General features: G+C 36.7%; 1 protein-coding gene across 1 annotated transcript in view; it reads right to left on the bottom strand.

Moving 5' to 3' along the window:
- ME1 (malic enzyme 1) overlaps nt 1-18,062 on the bottom strand; it is a 256,822-nt gene that overhangs the window by 29,090 nt on the left and 209,670 nt on the right. The gene's annotated exons all lie outside the window — the stretch shown is intronic.

The following is an 18,062-nucleotide window of genomic DNA, read 5'->3' as shown; positions in this document are numbered from 1 at the left end:
TCCAAACATTAACCCAAACATATATGGTTAACTAACATTCGATAAAGGAGCCACGGACATACAAAGGGGAAATGACAGTCTGTTCAACAGATGGTGCTGGCAAAACTGGACAGCTACATGTAAGAGAATGAAACTGGATCACTGTCTAACCCCACAAACAAAAGTAAATTCGAAATGGATTAAAGACTTGAATGTAAGTCATGAAACCAGAAAACTCTTAGAAAAAAACATAGGCAAAAATCTCTTAGACATAAACATCAGTGACCTCTTCTTTAACATATCTCCCCAGGCAAAGGAAACAAAAGCAAAAATGAACAAGTGGGACTATCTCAAGCTGAAAAACTTCTGTACAGCAAAGAACACCATCAATAGAACAAAAAGGTATCCTACAGTATCAGAGAATATATTCATAAATGACAGATCCGATAAAGGGTTGACATCCAAAATATACAAAGAGCTCATGCACCTCAGCAAACAAAAAGCAAATAATAGAATTAAAAAATGGGCAGAGGAGATGAATAGACAGTTCTCTAAAGAAGAAATTCAGATGGCCAACAGACACATGAAAAGATGCTCCACATCACCTGTCATCAGAGAAATGCAAATTAAAACCACAATGAGATATCACCTCACACCAGTAAGGATCGCCACCATCCAAAAGACAAACAACAACAAATGTTGGCAAGGTTGTGGAGAAAGGGGAACCTTCCTACACTTCTGGTGGGAATGTATATTAGTTCAACCATTGTGGAAAGCAGTATGGAGGTTCCTCAAAATGCTCAAAATAGAAACACCATTTGACCCAGGAATTCCACTTCTAGGAATTTACCCTAAGAATGCAGCACTCCAGTTTGAAAAAGACAGATGCACCCCTATATTTATCACAGCACTATATTAGATGAATGGATAAAGAAGATGTGGTACATATACACAATGGAATATTACTCAGCCATAAGAAAAAAACACATCCTACCATTTGCAACAACATGGATAGAGCTAGATGGTATTATGCTCAGTGAAATAAGCCAGGCAGAGAAAGACACGTACCAAATGATTTCACTCATATGTGGAGTATAAGAACAAAGGAAAAGTGAAGGAACAAACCAGCAGCAGAATGACAGAACCCAAGAATGGACTAACTGTTACCAAAGAGAAAGGGACTGGGGAAGATGTGTGGGAAGGGAGGGATAAGGGCGGGAAAAAAGAAAGGGGGCATTATGATTAGCATGTATAGTGTCGGGGTCACGGGGAGGGATGTGCAACACAAAGAAGACAAGTAGTGATTTTACAGTATCTTACTATGCTGATGGACAGTGACTGTGAAGGGGTATGTTGGGGGGGAGGAACTTGGTGAAGAGATGAGCCGAGTAAACATAATGTCATTCATGTAATTGTAGATTAATAATACTAAAATAAAAAAAAAATCACTGTCATTTCCCCATTGTATGTCCATGGGTTTATTCCTAAGTATTTTATTCTTTTTGATGCAATTGTGAATGGAATTGTTTTCCTGATTTCACTTTCTATTCGTTCATTGATGGTGTATAGGAAAGCCACAGATTTCTGTGTGTTAATTTTGTATCCTGCAACTTTGCTGAATTCCGATATCAGTGCTAGTAGTTTTGGAGTGGAGTCTTTAGGATTTTTTTATGTACAATATCATGTCAGCTGCAAATAGTGACAGTTTGACTTCTTCTTTACCAATCTGGATTCCTTGTACTTCTTTGTTTTGTCTAATTGCCATGGCTAGGACCTCCAGTACTATGTTGAATAACAGTGGGGAGAGTGGGCATCCATGTCTTGTTCCCGATCTCAGAGGAAAAGCTTTCAGCTTCTCGCTGTTCAGTATGATGCTGGCTGTGGGATTATCATATATGGCCTTTATTATGTTGAGGTACTTGCCCTCTATACCCATTTTGTTGAGAGTTTTTATCCTGAATAGATGCTGAATTTTGTCAAATGCTTTTTCAGTATCTCTGGAGATGATACTTTTGATGTATTTTTGAATTCGGTTTGCTATTATTTTATATTTTTTAGATAATTATTTTTTATTGAAAGGTAGTAGACACACACAATTACATTAGTTTCAGGTGTACAACACAGTTATTGAACATTTATATACATGATAATTCTAGGTACCATCTATCACCATACCAAGTTGTTACAATATTTTGACTATATTCCTTATACTATACATTACGTCCCAGTTACTTATTTATTTTACAATTGGAAGTGTGTACTTTTTTTTTTTTTGTGAGGGCATCTCTCCTATTTATTGATCAAATGGTTGTTAACAACAATAAAATACTGTATAGGGGACTCAATGCTCAATGCATAATCATTCATCCACCCCAAGCCTAATTTTCATCAGTCTCCAATCTTCTGAAGCATAATGAACAAGTTATTACATGGAGAACAAATTCTTACATAGTGAATAAGTTACATGGTGAATAGTACAAGGGCAGTCATCACAGAAACTTTCGGTTTTGAGCATGCATTATGAACTATAAACCCTCAGTTCAAATATGAATATTCGTTTGATTTTTATACGTGATTTGTATGTGGATACCACATTTCTCTCATTATTATTATTTTTAATAAAATGCTGAAGTGGTAGGTAGATGCAAAATAAAGGTAGAAAACATAGTTGAGTGTTGTAAGAGGGCAAATGTAGATGATCAGGTGTGTGCCTGTAGACTATGTGTTAATCCAAGCTAGATAAGGACAACACAACATCCACGGATACAGCAGATTTCTCTCAGAACAGTGGGGGGGAGGTTCTAAGCCTCACCTCTGCTGATCCCCAATTTCTCACCTGATGGCCCTCCTGCGACTGTGCCTGTTTTAGGTTGTTCCTCCTTTGAGGAATCTTACCTGTCTCTGGCTAACCAGTCATCTTCCGGGGCCACATAGGGAAATGTAAAGTTGGTAAGTGAGAGAGAAGCCTTATTGTTTGAAAAGGTTAGTTTTTTACTTCTTTGCATATTTATGCCCTGTGGCTTCTATAACCAGCATTTGTCTTGAGGTATCTTTACCACTTGGAAGAATTGTGATACACGGTAAAGTCGATATGAGGCACGAATTCTACTTATGGGTTGTAATTAGGAAGGAAGAAGAAAAGCTATAGAAGTAGCAGGCGAAGAAAACATGGGAAGATTGATTATTTCTTTGGCATATCTTCCTGTAGAGTAACTTCAGCATGTATAGGTTTTAAACTACTAATTAAACTGCGCACACACATTCACATAATAGGAATACAGTTACATAACCAAAGCAGATCTATAATTACCAGCCATCTCCAGTGAAGCCAAGAAAACCAGTTAGGCACACTAGGCATTTGTGAGAACTTATCTATGATATGGTGGATATTGTCCAACTGAACATGAACAGTCTGAGAGAAATCAGACAAATTAAAACAACCCATTCCTGGGGACTGTTCACATCCCATATGTTCTTTTAACAGTAAATAGTCTGAAGTCGTAAGATTTTGGGGCGCTACAATTTGCACTTCTCCTAATTCTTGGTTGAGTTCCAACAGTGTAGATCCAGTCAAGTTTGTTGTTTTACTGTATGCATAGGCCAGCTTAGATATATCCTTCTTCATTCCCATGGCAAGTCCAGGAACCAGTGGGATGAGTGCATCTATACCTGTAGCAGCGCGTGGATCTTTGTTGGGGTGTTTTGATGATCATCTTCTGGCATGAGTCTTCCACAGAGTGCTGATGTTGGAAGTTCTTTTTCATATCGTATCTTAGTTCATTTTTGGGGTAGCCAAATTAGGCTTTGATCCTCTGTATAAGCACAAACAAACCCTTTGCCTACACTTTTATATGCACTTTATACCATTGTGTAGAACTCATTAGAGGTCACCACACAGGAACTGCTTTTTTTTTTCTTATCATTAATCTACACTTACATGATGAATATTATGTTTACTAGGCTCTCCCCTATACCAGGTCACCCCTATAAACCCCTTTACAGTCACAGTCCATCAGGATAGCAAAGTGTTGTAGAGTCACTACTTGTCTTCTCTGTGTTGTACAGCCCTCCACTTTCTCCCACCCCCATGCATACTAATCTTAATACCCCCTTTCTTCTCCCCCCCCCTTATCCCTCCCTACCCACCCATTCTCCCCAGTCGCTTTCCCTTTGGTACTTGTTAGTCCATTCTTGAGTTCTGTGATTCTGCAGCTTTTTTGTTCCTTCAGTTTCTCCTTTGTTCTTCTACTCCACAAATGAGTGAAATCATTTGGTATTTCTCTTTCTCTGCTTGGCTTATTTCGTTGAGCATAATACCCTTCAGCTCCATGCATGTTACTGCAAATGGTAGGATTTGCCATTTTCTTATGGCTGAGTAGTATTCCATTGCGTACATGTACCACATCTTCTTTATCCATTCATCTATCGATGGACATTTAGGTTGCTTCCAATTCTTGGCTATTGTAAATAGTGCTGCGATAAACATAGGGGTGCATCTGTCTTTCTCAAACTTGATTGCTGCATTCTTAGGGTAAATTCCTAGGAGTGAAATTCCTGGGTCACATGGTAAGTCTGTTTTGAGCATTTTGATGTACCCCCATACTGGTTTCCACAATGGTTGAACTAATTTACGTTCCCACCAGCAGTGTAGGAAGGTTCCCCTTTCTCCACAGCCTCACCAACATTTGTTGTTGTTTGTCTATTGCATGGCAGCTATCCTTACTGGTGTGAGGTGATACCTCATTGTAGTTTTAATTTGCATTTCTCTGATAATTAGCGATGTGGAGCATCTTTTCATGTGTCTCTTGGCCATCTGTATTTCTTTTTTAGAGAACTGTCTGTTCAGTTCCTCTGCCCATTTTTTAATTGGGTTATTTGTTTTTTGTTTGTTGATGTGTGTGAGCTCTTTATATATTCTGGACGTCAAGCCTTTATCGGATCTGTCATTTTCAAATATATTCTCCCATACTGTAGGGTTCCTTTTTGTTCTATTGATGGTGTCTTTTGCTTTACAGAAGCTTTTCAGCTTAATATAGTCCCACTTGTTCATTTTTGCTGTTGTTTTCCTTGCCCAGGGAGATACGTTCAAGAAGAGGTCACTCATGTTTATGTCTAAGAGGTAAGAGGTTTTTGCCTATGTTTTTTCCAAGAGTTTAATGGTTTCATGACTTACACACAGTTCTTTGATCCATTTTGAGTTTACTTTTGAATATGGGGTTAGGCAATGGTCTAGTTTCATTCTCCTACATGTAGCTGTCCAGTTTTGCCAGCACCATCTGTTGAAGAGACTGTCATTTCCCCATTATATGTCCATGGCTCCTTTATCAAATATTAATTGACCATATATGTCTGGGTTAATGTCTGGATTCTCTAGTCTGTTCCATTGGTCTGTTGCTCTGTTCTTGTGCCAGTACCAAATTGTCTTGATTACTATGGATTTATAGCAGAGCTTGAAGTTGGGGAGTGATATCCCCCCTACTTTATTCTTTTTTCTCAGAATTGATTTGGCTATTTGGGATTTTTGGTGTTTCCATATGAATTTTTGAATTATTTGTTCCAGTACATTGAAGAATGTTGCTGGTAGTTTCATAGGGATTGCATCAAATCTGTATATTGCTTTGGCCAGGATGGCCATTTTGACAATATTAATTCTTCCCAGCCATGAGCATAGGATGAGTTTCCATCTGTTAGGATCCCCTTTAATTTCTCTTAAGAGTGACATGTAGTTTTCAGAGTATAAGTCTTTCACTTCTTTGATTAGGTTTATTCCAAGGTATTTTATCTTTTTTTTGGTGCAATTGTGAATGGAGTTGTTTTCCTGATTTCTCTTTCTGTTGGTTCATTGTTAGTGTATAGGAAAGCCACAGATTTCTGTGTGTTGATTTTGTATCCTGCAACTTTGCTGTATTCCGATATCAGTTCTAGTAGTTTTGGGGTGGAGTCTTTAGGTTTTTTTATGTATAGTATCATGTCATCTGCAAATAGTGATAGTTTAACTTCTTCTTTACCAATCTGGGTTCCTTGTATTTCTTTGTTTTGTCTAATTGCCATGGCTAGGACCTCCAGTACTATGTTAAATAACAGTGGGGAGAGTGGGCATCCCTATCTTGTTCCTGATCTCAGAGGAAAAGCTTTCAGCTTCTCGTTGTTCAATGTAATGTTGGCTGTGGGTTTATCATAGATGGCCTTTATTATGCTGAGGTACTTGCCATCTATTCCCATTTTGCTGAGAGTTTTTATCATGAATGGATGTTAAACTTTGTTAAATGCTTTTTCAGCATCTATGGAGATGACCATGTGGTTTTTGTCTTTCTTTTTGTTGATGTGGTGGATGATGTTGATGGACTTTCAAATGTTGTACCATCCTTGCATCCCTGGGATGAGTCCCACTTGGTCATGGTGTATGATCCTTTTGATGTATTTTTGAATTCGATTTGCTAATATTTTGTTGAGTATTTTTGCAACTATGTTCATCAGGGATATTGGTCTGTAGTTTTCTTTTTTGGTGGGGTCTTTGCCTGGTTTTGGTATTAGGGTGATGTTATTTAGCTTCATAGAATGAGTTTGGGAGTATCCCCTCCTCTTTTTTTTTTTGGAAAACTTTAAGGAGAATGGGTATTATGTCTTCCCTGTATGTCTGAGAAAATTCTGAGGTAAGTCCATCTGGCACGGGGGTTTTGTTCTTTGGTAGTTTTTTGATTACCACTTCAATTTTGTTGCTAGTAATTGTTCTGTTTAGATTTTCTGTTTCTTTCCGGGTCAGTCTTGGAAGGTTGTATTTTTCTAGGATGTTGTCCATTTCTCCTAGGTTTCCCAGCTTGTTAGCATATAGGTTTCATAGTACTCACTAATAAGTCTTTGTATTTCTGTGGGGTCCGTCGTGATTTTTCCATTCTCGTTTCTGACTCTGTTGATTTGTGCTGACTCTCTTTTCCTCTTACTAAGTCTGGCTAGAGGCTTATCTATTTTGTTTGTTTTCTTGAAGAACCAGCTCTTGGTTTCATTGATTTTTGCTATTGTTTTATTCTTCTCAATTTTATTTATTTCTTCTCTGATCTTTATTATGTCCCTCCTTCTGCTGACCTTAGGCCTCATTTGTTCTTCCTTTTCCAATTTTGATAATTGTGACATTAGACCATTTATTTGCGATTGTTCTTCCTTTTTTAAATATGCCTGGATTGCTATATACTTTCCTCTTAAGACTGTTTTTGCTGTGTCCCACAGTAGTTGGGCTTAGTGTTGTTGTTATTGTTTGTTTCCATGTATTGCTGGATCTCCATTTTGATTTGGTCGCTGATCCATTGATTATTTAGGAGCGTGTTGTTAAGCCTCCATGTGTTTGTGAGTCTTTTTGCTTTCTTTGTACAGTTTATTTCTAGTTTTATGCCTTTGTGGTCTGAAAAGTTGGTTGGTAGGATTTCAATCTTTTGGAATTTACTGATGCTCTTTTGTGGCCTAGTATGTGGTCTATTCTGGAGAATGTTCCATGTGCACTTGAGAAGAATGTGTATCCTGTTGCTTTTGGATGTAGAGTTCTGTAGATGTCTATTAGGCCCATCTGTTCTAGTGTGTTGTTCAGTGCCTCTGTGTCCTTACTTATTTTCCGTCTGGTGGATCTGTCCTTTGGAGTGAGTGGAGTGTTGAAGTCTCCTAGAATGAATGCATTACATTCTATTTCCTCCTTTAGTTCTGTTAGTATTTGTTTCAGGTATGTTGGTGCTCCTGTATTGGGTGCATATATATTTATAATTGTTGTATCCTTTTGTTGGACTGAGCCCTTTATCTTTATGTAATGTCCTTCTTTGTCTTTTGTTACTTTATTTTGAAGTCCGTTTTGTCTGATACCAGAATTTCAACACCTGCTTTCTTCTCTCTGTTGTTTGCATTAAATATCTTTTTCCATCCCTTGACTTTAAGTCTGTGCATGTTTTTGGGTTTGAGGTGAGTCTCTTGTAAGCAGCATATGGATGGATCTTGCTTTTTTATCCATTCTATTACTCTGTGTCTTTTGATTGGTTCATTCAGTCCATTTACATTTAGGGTGATTATTGAGAGGTATGAACTTATTGCCATTGCAGGCTTTAAGTTTGTGGTTACCAAAAGTTCAGGGTTAGCCTCTTTACTATCTTACTGTCTAACTTAACTTGCTTGTTGAGCTATTATAAACACGGTCTGATGATTCTTTATTTCTCTCCCTTCTTATTCCTCCTCCTCCCTTCTTCATATGTTGGGTGTTCTGTTCTGTTCTGTGCTCTTTTTAGGAGTGCTCCCATCTAGAGCAGTCCCTGTAGGATGCCCTGTAGAGGTGGTTTGTGGGAGGCAAATTCCCTCAACTTTTACTTGTCTGGGAATTGTTTAATCCCTCCTTCATATTTAAATGATATTCGTGCTGGGTACAGTAGGCTTGCTTTGAGGCCCTTCTGTTTTGTTGCATTAAGTATATCATGTCATTCTCTTCTGGCCTGTAGTGTTTCTGTTGAGAAGTCTGATGTTAGCCTGATGGGTTTTCCTTTGTAGGTGACCTTTTTTTCTCTCTGGCTGCCTTTAATACTTTGTCCTTGTCTTTGATCTTTGCCATTTTAATTATTATGTGTCTTGGTGTTGCCCTCCTTGGATCCCTTGTCATTGGCATTCTGTGTACCTCTGTGGTCTGAGAGGCCATTTCTTCTCCTAGTTTGGGGAAGTTTTCAGCAATTATTTCTTCAAAGACACTTTCTATCCCTTTTTCTCTCTCTTCTTCTGGTACTCCTATGATGCGAATATTGTTCCTTTTGGATTGGTCACACAGTTCTCTTAATTGTCTTTCATTCCTAGAGATCCTTTTATCTCTCTCATCATCAGCTCTCCATTCCTGTTCTGTTTTCTAGTCCGTTAATGGTCTCTTGCATCTCATCCATTCTGCTTTGAAGTCCTTCCAGAGATTGTTTTATTTCTGTGTTCTCCTTCCTTAGTTCTTGCATATTTCTCTGCAAGTCCATCAGCATGGTTATGACTTTTGTTTTGAATTCTCTTTCAGGAAGACTGGTTAAATCTATCTCCCCAGGTTCCTTCTCAGGGGAAGATGTAGCAGATGCCAAAGCTGTCTGGGTTAGTCTTGTCTGGATCATATTTTTTTGCCTTTTCATGTTGACAGGTGCTATTGACTGTCAGCTGGGAGGGCCAAACTTTTCACTTGCTACTGGCCTTTCTTTACTGGGACAACTGTGACCCCTAGTGGCTTCTGTTGGGTAATTGCATGTAGACTGGGTCTTTGTGTCTTGCCTGGCCGATATGGAGAAAACTCGCTGAGAGCTGGGCTTGCGTAAGGCTGCTTCTCTGCTTTTGCAGCGCCCGGAGGGGTAATGGACGGGGTGGGTTGTTTGGCTGTTTACCTCCGTGAGGGTCTCAGAGCTGTTGCGCAGGGGGGTTAGTGCACCCGGTTTTCCCTGTAATTTCCAGCCACTGGACTGTGACCTTTGTTGTTTCCGTCCAGCTGTTATGTCCCTGTCCCTTTAAGACTTTCAAAAAGCACTCGCTTTTCTTTGTCACAGGGGCATCAGCTTCGGAACCCGCTCAGAGGTCTTGCTGCCCTATTTCCCTAGTTTCCAGCCCTCCATGCATGCACTGTGTCTGCGCTCTGGTGCGGGTGGCTAGGGCTGGGTGTTTAGCAGTCCTGGGCTCCCTCTCCCTCCTGCCTGGAGCTCAGGGGAGGTGTACTCCGGTTCTGCCGGGCCGGGGCTTGTATCTTACCCCTTTCACCAAGCACTGGGCTCTCACACGAGTGGATGTAGTCTGGCTGTTGTTCTGGTCTCTCTTTTAGGATTAGTTGTATTTGTTGTATTTTCAAAAATATATATGTTTTTGGGAGGAGATTCCCACTGTCCTACTCATGCCACCATGTTGGCTCCCTAGTCTTGGTTTGCTAATATTTTGTTGAGCATTTTTGCATCTACGTTCATCAGGGATATTGTTCTGTAGTTTTCTTTTTTGGTGGGGTCTTTGCCTGGTTTTGGTATTTGGGTGATGTTGGTTTCATAGAATGAGTTTGGGAGTATTCCCTCCTTCTATTTTTTGGAAAACTTTAAGGAGAATGGGTATTATGTCTTCTCTGTATGTCTGATAAAATTCTGAAGTAAATCCATCTGGCCTGGGGGTTTTGTTCTTGGGAAGTTTTTTAATTACCGCTTCAATTTCGTTGCTGGTAATTGGTCTGTTTAGATTTTCTGTTTCTTTCTGGGTCAGTCTTGGAAGGTTGTATTTTTCTAGGAAGTTGTCCATTTCTCCTAGGTTTTCCAGCTTATTAGCATATAGGTTTTCATCTCTTGGATTTTTTAACTTTTAATAATAAGATTGCCCAGTTTTAGCCAACCACATGGCCACCCAGTGTAGAATTTACTTCTTAACCTCGTTGCAGCCTGTAGTGACATGAAACTACCTCCTAGCCAAAAAGATGGAGTTGAAGTGATTTGTGCAACTTCTGGGTTTTATCTTGAAAATGGAATGAGTCGTGTACCCCCAGTCCATTTTGCACGTCTCTCCTTAGCTGGTTTAGAGACAGCAAGAGCTAGAAAGCTTCTCTGCACCCAGAGACAGATGATGGAGAGCAGATAAGTCTCAGGTCTGCCTCCTTTATTCAAGTCTCAGGGACATGAATAAATAGACAGACACTGTTAGGTGACAGAGAAATACAATTTAACTTGTTTTAAGTTACCATATTTTGTAGTCTGCTTGTACAGCAGTTTAACCTAAAATCTAACCAATACGTACATTTCAGCTAGTAGTCTCTTCTCATCTGAAGTTAGTACAGGCACAATCGAGAAGAAACTCTGCCTTGACAAGCCCTTATCTTCTGGGAGGGCCAGTTACCGAACCATTAAAACCAAGAAGATGGCAGTACATTTTTAAAGTGTCACAATAATGTAGAATGCTACCATTTTTCTATACTTAAACAGTTATTTTTTTTATTCCCAACCAAATTTCTCTTTACTTCAATTTAATTACTTTTTTTCAACTTTGTACCATTGCCCTTAAATAATCTTTCATAGATTGGAAAACAGATATTGAATCACATCATCTCCTCTCCCACGTAAGGAACCCCAATGCTTTTTATATAATTGGACCTGCCATTGTTCCCTATAATCAGTGAGGAAGCTCGGCTCTGAAATCTCAGATGCTCTTGTCACCTTGTAAATACCACAGAGCTGAGAACTGCGCTCATTCAAGGAACAGCTGATGTTGAATATGGTCAAGGAATTACCATATTTCCTAGATCTTGCTTTCAATGTTATATTAATGCATTTTAGTATTATGGTTCCTTTCTTATTAGCAGTAAGATACTATAATTAATCTCTAACCGTGGTTTACTTTGAAATAGAAAGCAGAAACCCCACTGAAAGGATTCTGAGAGAAAATAACATTAATAAGATTTTCAGAATTACTAACAGAGTAAGAATAAGAAATACTAAAAGTACTTTAAGAGGAAAACATGCCCTGATTTGTTGATTTTAAACAATGCTTGGCTCACCAAACAATAAGATTCCACACAATCCATGGTAAAACAGCATGACCCACAGCATATAACAGAAGAAGTAGTAGCTCACAGTAAAAGCTTGCTGAAAGCACCTGGGTATTCCCAGTCTCAGGAAACAACCAATTCTTGACTATTTGACTACTGATGAACAACACAACAGTGAGAGTATGTTCAAACTGCTTTTAGTATACAGTTGTAAATAAATTTGCATATGGTCTCCCTAAAAATGGAACTCTATTCACTTTCATTACATTACCATGCCAAGAAGGAGCCTCCCACTTGAGAAAATAAAACTAGCATAAAAATAGAAGTCCTATAAATGATTTTATTAGCAGCTGAAATAACCAAATTCAACCTGGTACAATATGGATTGTACTGCTGCTACAAGAAGCATGTAAATAAGAGAAGAGGCTCTCATCTGCTTATATCTATCGAATGTGGACCTATAAATCCATAATGTGAAATGAATTTGAAAGATGCTGAATAATTTGAAAGTGAGAGACATAATCTCCATTTTCTTAACTCAGTGACTCAAAGTATTTTCCTGACTATAGTGTCCCAGATTATTCAAAACAGCAATTTTTTAAATTCTAAATGGATTTTACAATGTTGTCTTCACAGCTGTTGATTTTTGTCAATATATATCATTAGTTTAGTTTGTGATAAATTTTGCTGGCTGGGACATGAATAAATAACTAGCAGTAAAATGCATTTTAATACTAACAGCAACTAAATTTGTTAGTTTTGAAAACTTTTAATGATATCCAGAGAAGTAAAGAAAAGCCCCCAGTTAGACACAGACAATGCCATCAATAAATGTTTGTGACAGAACACGGGAAAGCAGAGTCCACAGGCTCTTGCATTCACTCATGACTTTGGGTAAGTCCTTTCATACTTCCATGGATGTTGGTATCTCCATCTACAAAATGGTTTGGATTGGTGAAGACAACAGAGCTGATAAAAATGAACCATATCTGGGCTTTCCAATTAATGGAGCACTAGACTCATCTGATGAAAAATAGATTCCTGAGCCCTGCTTCCAGATATTCTAACTAAATTTCAGGGGGAAGGCCTGGAATCCGTAGTTTTTTAAAAGCTTCCCAGGTGATTAGAATGACTGATTAACCAGTTTTGAGTTTTGAGAATGACTTGTCAAGTCTCTATCAGATGCATTTTCAAAACATGTATGATATGTTTTCAAAAAAGTATAAAAAGATGACTTCTAAAGAAGGGAAGCTACAGAATAATGTAAATTGGCAATCACTTATTTCTAGTATCTGTGATTTTTTTGCTTTTCTTCATTGACAACCTGACACACAAAGAAAAATATTTAATGTGGTTTAAACTCCCTGATTTCCTGGAATGAGAAGCAAATAGTGATGAAGATAGAGAAACACTGTGTGAAAGGAAAAGGTGTTACGCTTTCTTCGTGAACATCTCACTCTGTTCATCATCTTAACCACACTGGCAGCTCCTCGACACCACAGCCAGACCTTGACCAGAGGACACTCATCCAGTAAGAAAAATAAACTACCCAGTCTCACTCCCCAAAGGTTTGATTCTCGGTGGTGATTTGGGAACACCAAGAGAATACTGAAAGAAGGCCAGGAATCATGAGATTGTAATATGAGCATTCCTGAAAGGCTCTACTTGCCAAAACAGGAGACAGAAGACAAAAATAAACGTGTCCCAAAGTATTTTTTATATCATTTTCAAAGTTGATGTATTTATCTGGTTTAGATTAAAGAACTATCAGAATGTGATGTTCTCTAGATCACGTGATATTAAGGCAACTGCCTTTACTATTAGACATTTACCTTCTGTACTAATGGCTCATTTTTCTCCTCTTTTCAAAATCTAATTTGGAACCCACATTCTTCATGCCAATCACTTCATTTGGACATGGATAAAGAAGATTTGTTTTCCCTTCATTCTCCCATTCCAGGGTCCCCTGTTGAAATGCTTTTTGCCTTATTTTGGGATAGTACATTTCTTATCTTAGAAATCCCAAATTCTATGGTGTTTCTCTTTTTAAGAATCTCTAATTACAGCAAATGTATTATGGACAGCTGGGAATTTCTTTTGACTGTTATTATTTCTTTAAACTCCCCTCCCCTCTTATTTTGTGCTGATTCTTAGTACAAGATGCAAGATAAAACCATACTGAATTACTACCTTTCTCAAAAGGTTCTGGTGGGTCTGGGGGGGATAGGTGGCAAAGATTGTCAAGATTTTGGGTTAGCATTCCATAGTCCAGGATAGGTATAAACAATTGATTATAGATTGCCACTGATAAATATGTTTTCCTCCCTACACACAGGCATTAAAAAAATTTGCAAATGTGCCTACCTTTCACCCATGCCTGCTTGGACAACCTAGTCCATTTACTGACCTGTTTTTTTTTTAAACTCTTTATTTTATTTTATTTGGATGGAGATCAGCATTATATATGGGTAAAATTAAACTTTACATTCTGCTTTGTCTGACAAGCCAGAAATTAAGCTCAAAACACCTTTTCAACGGACTTTATTAAACTAACCAGAAAATAATCTTCAAAATCAATGTATCTGGAAAGCCCTTGATTACTTATATAATAAGCTGTGTTTTTCCAGTATATTAGATTTAGACTAGTTAAATATAACCTTCAGAATTTTAATTATATTAAGTGAAAATGTTTTTAAATATTTTTTAAATTTAAGTATAGTTGATGCACAGTATTATACTGATTTCAAGTATACAACACTGTGATTCAATTTACTGGCCTATTTTTATTATTATGCCATTAGTGTGTCAGAGTTGAACCTGGCCCCTTCGGGTCTGCAGGTGGGGCCTTGCTAGTGCCCTGTCAATAGCACTTCATGCTTGTCAAAGATTAAAAGAAGATAATGTGACAAAAGTTTCTCCATGTTAGAGAATAACAAAGGGTGCAGAAAGACCATAATTTATGATAATAGATGGTTAACTCCATTAATATTTAATTTTGTATTGTTAAAAATCAATATTCATAATTGTTCAAAAGACTCTTGTATATAATCTTTTTGCTCTGCTCTTTTTAATACCTACATATACCCTGATCATACTCTATGTGAAATGGAAAAGAGGGAGAAAAAAATTAGGTCAGGTACTCTTCACCAAGCTTCAATGTCTCTTAGAAATTAGAATTAAAAAAAAAAAAAACCTAATGTGTGTGAAGTATGTTAACCATCATTCAAGGAGGTGATAGTATCACTGGCTGAAATTCTAATAAAAGCCCCAGAGGAAAGGAAAACTTTTCTATTCAGCATGGTTACAAGTCCTAGACCTAAAACCAAGTTTCCAAGAAGGAAATAACTGTGTTGTCAAAACTATGCTCACAACATATAAGCTTTCTTTACTCACTATCTCTTTCTACAGGAACTGAACATCTAACTATAAAGCAAAAAATAAAAATGAATAATTGAAAAAAGAATTATTTAAGGCAGAACAAAATAAAACTAAAATCAAAACAAAATTCTGTATTCTTATTGTGGGTTAGATGAAGTCTTTCCTTGATATTATCTATTAATATCCTACCTTTTTATTTTGAGTTTTCTGTCTTACCATTTATTACCATTATTTGTGGAATATATTAAGTCTGGATTGGTTTGTTTTGTGGCTTCTTGTCCTCCCTGAAAATGCTCCAAATTATCATTGTGAAATGCAAATACTAGTCATGCTGGCACTGTGCCTTTTTCATCCTTTCTTTACTGCATTTATTCTCTCTTTAATTTTTATTTTGGAAAGATTTCCAAGTATCAGCCCATTTATATTAAATGTATTGAGTACCAGCTGCCTAAACAGATATGTCAATTGTTTCTCACTATAAAATACTACATTATTTTAATGTTATCAGTGACCAAATAATCAGTCTAAATAAACCTATGATATTGCTGATTTAAAATATTGATATTTATAGCACAAACTTTTCATTGCACATATAGATATGAGGAAGTGATAGAAAATACTATAGTAATATTGAGAATGAAAACAGAGAACATGTTAGAATAATAATTATTTAGTCTGATGATAATATAACATCATAAATGAGCTAACCTCACAGTGTGCTTTTTAGTTTTTGTTGTTAAGGCTTTAAGGAGTAAAGGAGTTTCACTAACTTGCAATGTAACTGTTTATAGTATGTAAAAAAATATCATAAAGTCATATACATAATCATAAAGCCTTATGATATATTTTATATATTATAAACAATTACATTGCTTATATAATAAAGATTTATGATTACATATAAGGTATATTTTTTACATATTATAAACAATTACACTGCAAGTTAACATAATTAAAAGGAGATATTTTAAGAGTACAAAGGATAAGATAAAGGATAACAACACATAAAATCATGTAAATTTGAAAGCAAGACTATACTAATTTCCTAGTTATTCTATGACTTACTAATTCTACAACAGAAAGTAACAATAATTTTGACCTTTTAAAAACACAAAAGAAAAACTGTTTAATTAAAGCTTCATATGTTTCTTTAATATTAAATAATGTACAGGCTATTACAAATATATCAGTCTTTTAAAATGTAACTTTATTTATCTTGGCAAGCAGACTATATTGAGTTCTTTATTTTGGCAAGTGAAAGACATGAAGTAAGAGTGACTGATTAGGTCCAGGCAACAACTTCCCAATTATTCCAAGTACAGTAATCCATGGAATTTTGAGTCTAAGTCAGTAAGTCCATGTTAATATTATTTGAGATGTTAAAATACATACATACATATATATATGTGTGTGTGTGTATTTTATGGAGATTTCACATAAAAGTGTCATGAGAAATCACAAAAGAAAACCACAATCATAGACTCACTTTCTTGGGATTCTTGAGTGTACTACATCCCTAAGCACAGTGTGATTTGCATAGTTTTTTGCCTAGCTCTATTTACTAAAATGCTAATGATCCAAATCTCTATCTCCAGAGCCCAGATCCTCACCCTGAGGAGAGATGTTAGTCTTGTATGTACAACTGCCAAGGAGACATCTCTAACTGAGATCTCCAGACCTTAAACTTGCTATATCCAGAACTGATCTCATTATTTTTCCCTTAAACTGAGCTATCTTTTATTCCTTTTCTACATTAACAGCCACATCTCTTATCACGACACCCAACAAGTCTTGCTAGATTCCTTCCTCTACTCTACCCTACTACTCTCTCTGTATTTAATTGTTCACTAAGCATGACAATGCTATTCCCTAAATATCTACTGAATCAAACTTCTTTCACTCACCCACATAGTCAATGCTTTATTTCAGGCCCCAATTAATTTTCACCTGTATTATTGCATGAGCTTTGTGACTAGTTTCCTTTTCTCAGTTTTGCCTCATTTCACTCCATCCTGCACAACGCCATCTGCATGACAAGAGGCAACCCCCCTCCCACGTATAAGATTCAATTGTTCATTTTCAAGATTTAGAAAAACCTTTGTCACCTGTCATCTTCTTCCCTTCAAACTTAATCCCAAAATGTCTGTTATACAAAAATTTTCTTTTGCAAATGCTATTCTGCCTGCAAGGACATTCATTAATTAATTCATTTATTAGCAAATAATTGCAGTTAAGTGTTAGACACTATATAGGGCTTTGAAGATTACAGAGACGAAAGACATCACCCTTAGCTTCAATCAATATTTTCACAGTAAACTTGCCATTCTCCTTCCCTTATTCCAGTTTTGAATATAAGAAGTTAAGATATCCACGGAGACTCCAGATAAACTCCTAACTCTTCCTTTCAAACTTAGCTGAAAGAGTCCCATTACTCTCTTTAGTGCAGCTGAGAGCCTGTGCACCCCTGGCACCAGGACATACTTCTGTAATATTTTATGCAGAATTGTAATACTTGGCCTATTTGAATTCTTTCCACTAGGTTGTAAGCCTACTGAGATCAAGCCTTACTGTGTCCCCAGAAGACAGTACAATGCTCAATCCAAAGGCAATTTCATCCAGTAAATGTTGTTTCATGACCACAGTGTGTCACACACAGGGCCACACTGTAAAACTTTTTAGTTATGCTGATTCTTCAAAGCAATAGCAATTTTTAAGCCAAGAAATTTTAAACTTTGTTTTTATATATTATAAGCGATTACACTGCAAGTTAATGAAATTAATAAAATTATTAATTGGCTCTCAGGAGATGTTATAAAAGTACTTTCTCTCTTATTGCACTGCTTGATAGATACTCATTTGCTATAAAAATTATGCACTTTTTTTCTTTTAGGGCTAAGTTTATCTATATTAATTTTTTAAAAGGCATATTTTCCTAGCTTTAAAGGAACAAATACTAAGGAGAATTTGGAAATACAGAAAGGCATTAAAAATAATGTTTCAAAATAATATGTATTTGATGTATTTCCTTCTATGACTTTTACATGCAACTCAATTTTTTAAACAAAAGTTACACATAACATTGTTTTCCTCTTTTCACTTAATATTATATTACTAATACTTCATGTTATTTAGTTCTTTGTAAACAACATTAAGCCTGTATATTATACTCAAGTGACTATTCCACAATTTATTTCACAATTATCCTTCATTC

This window comes from Manis javanica, chromosome 13 (assembly GCF_040802235.1).
Source record: "Manis javanica isolate MJ-LG chromosome 13, MJ_LKY, whole genome shotgun sequence".
In the NCBI taxonomy this organism is placed as follows: Eukaryota; Metazoa; Chordata; class Mammalia; order Pholidota; family Manidae; genus Manis; species Manis javanica.
Note: the sequence above shows the minus strand (reverse complement) of the source record. Positions and strands in the feature narration are given on the sequence as shown.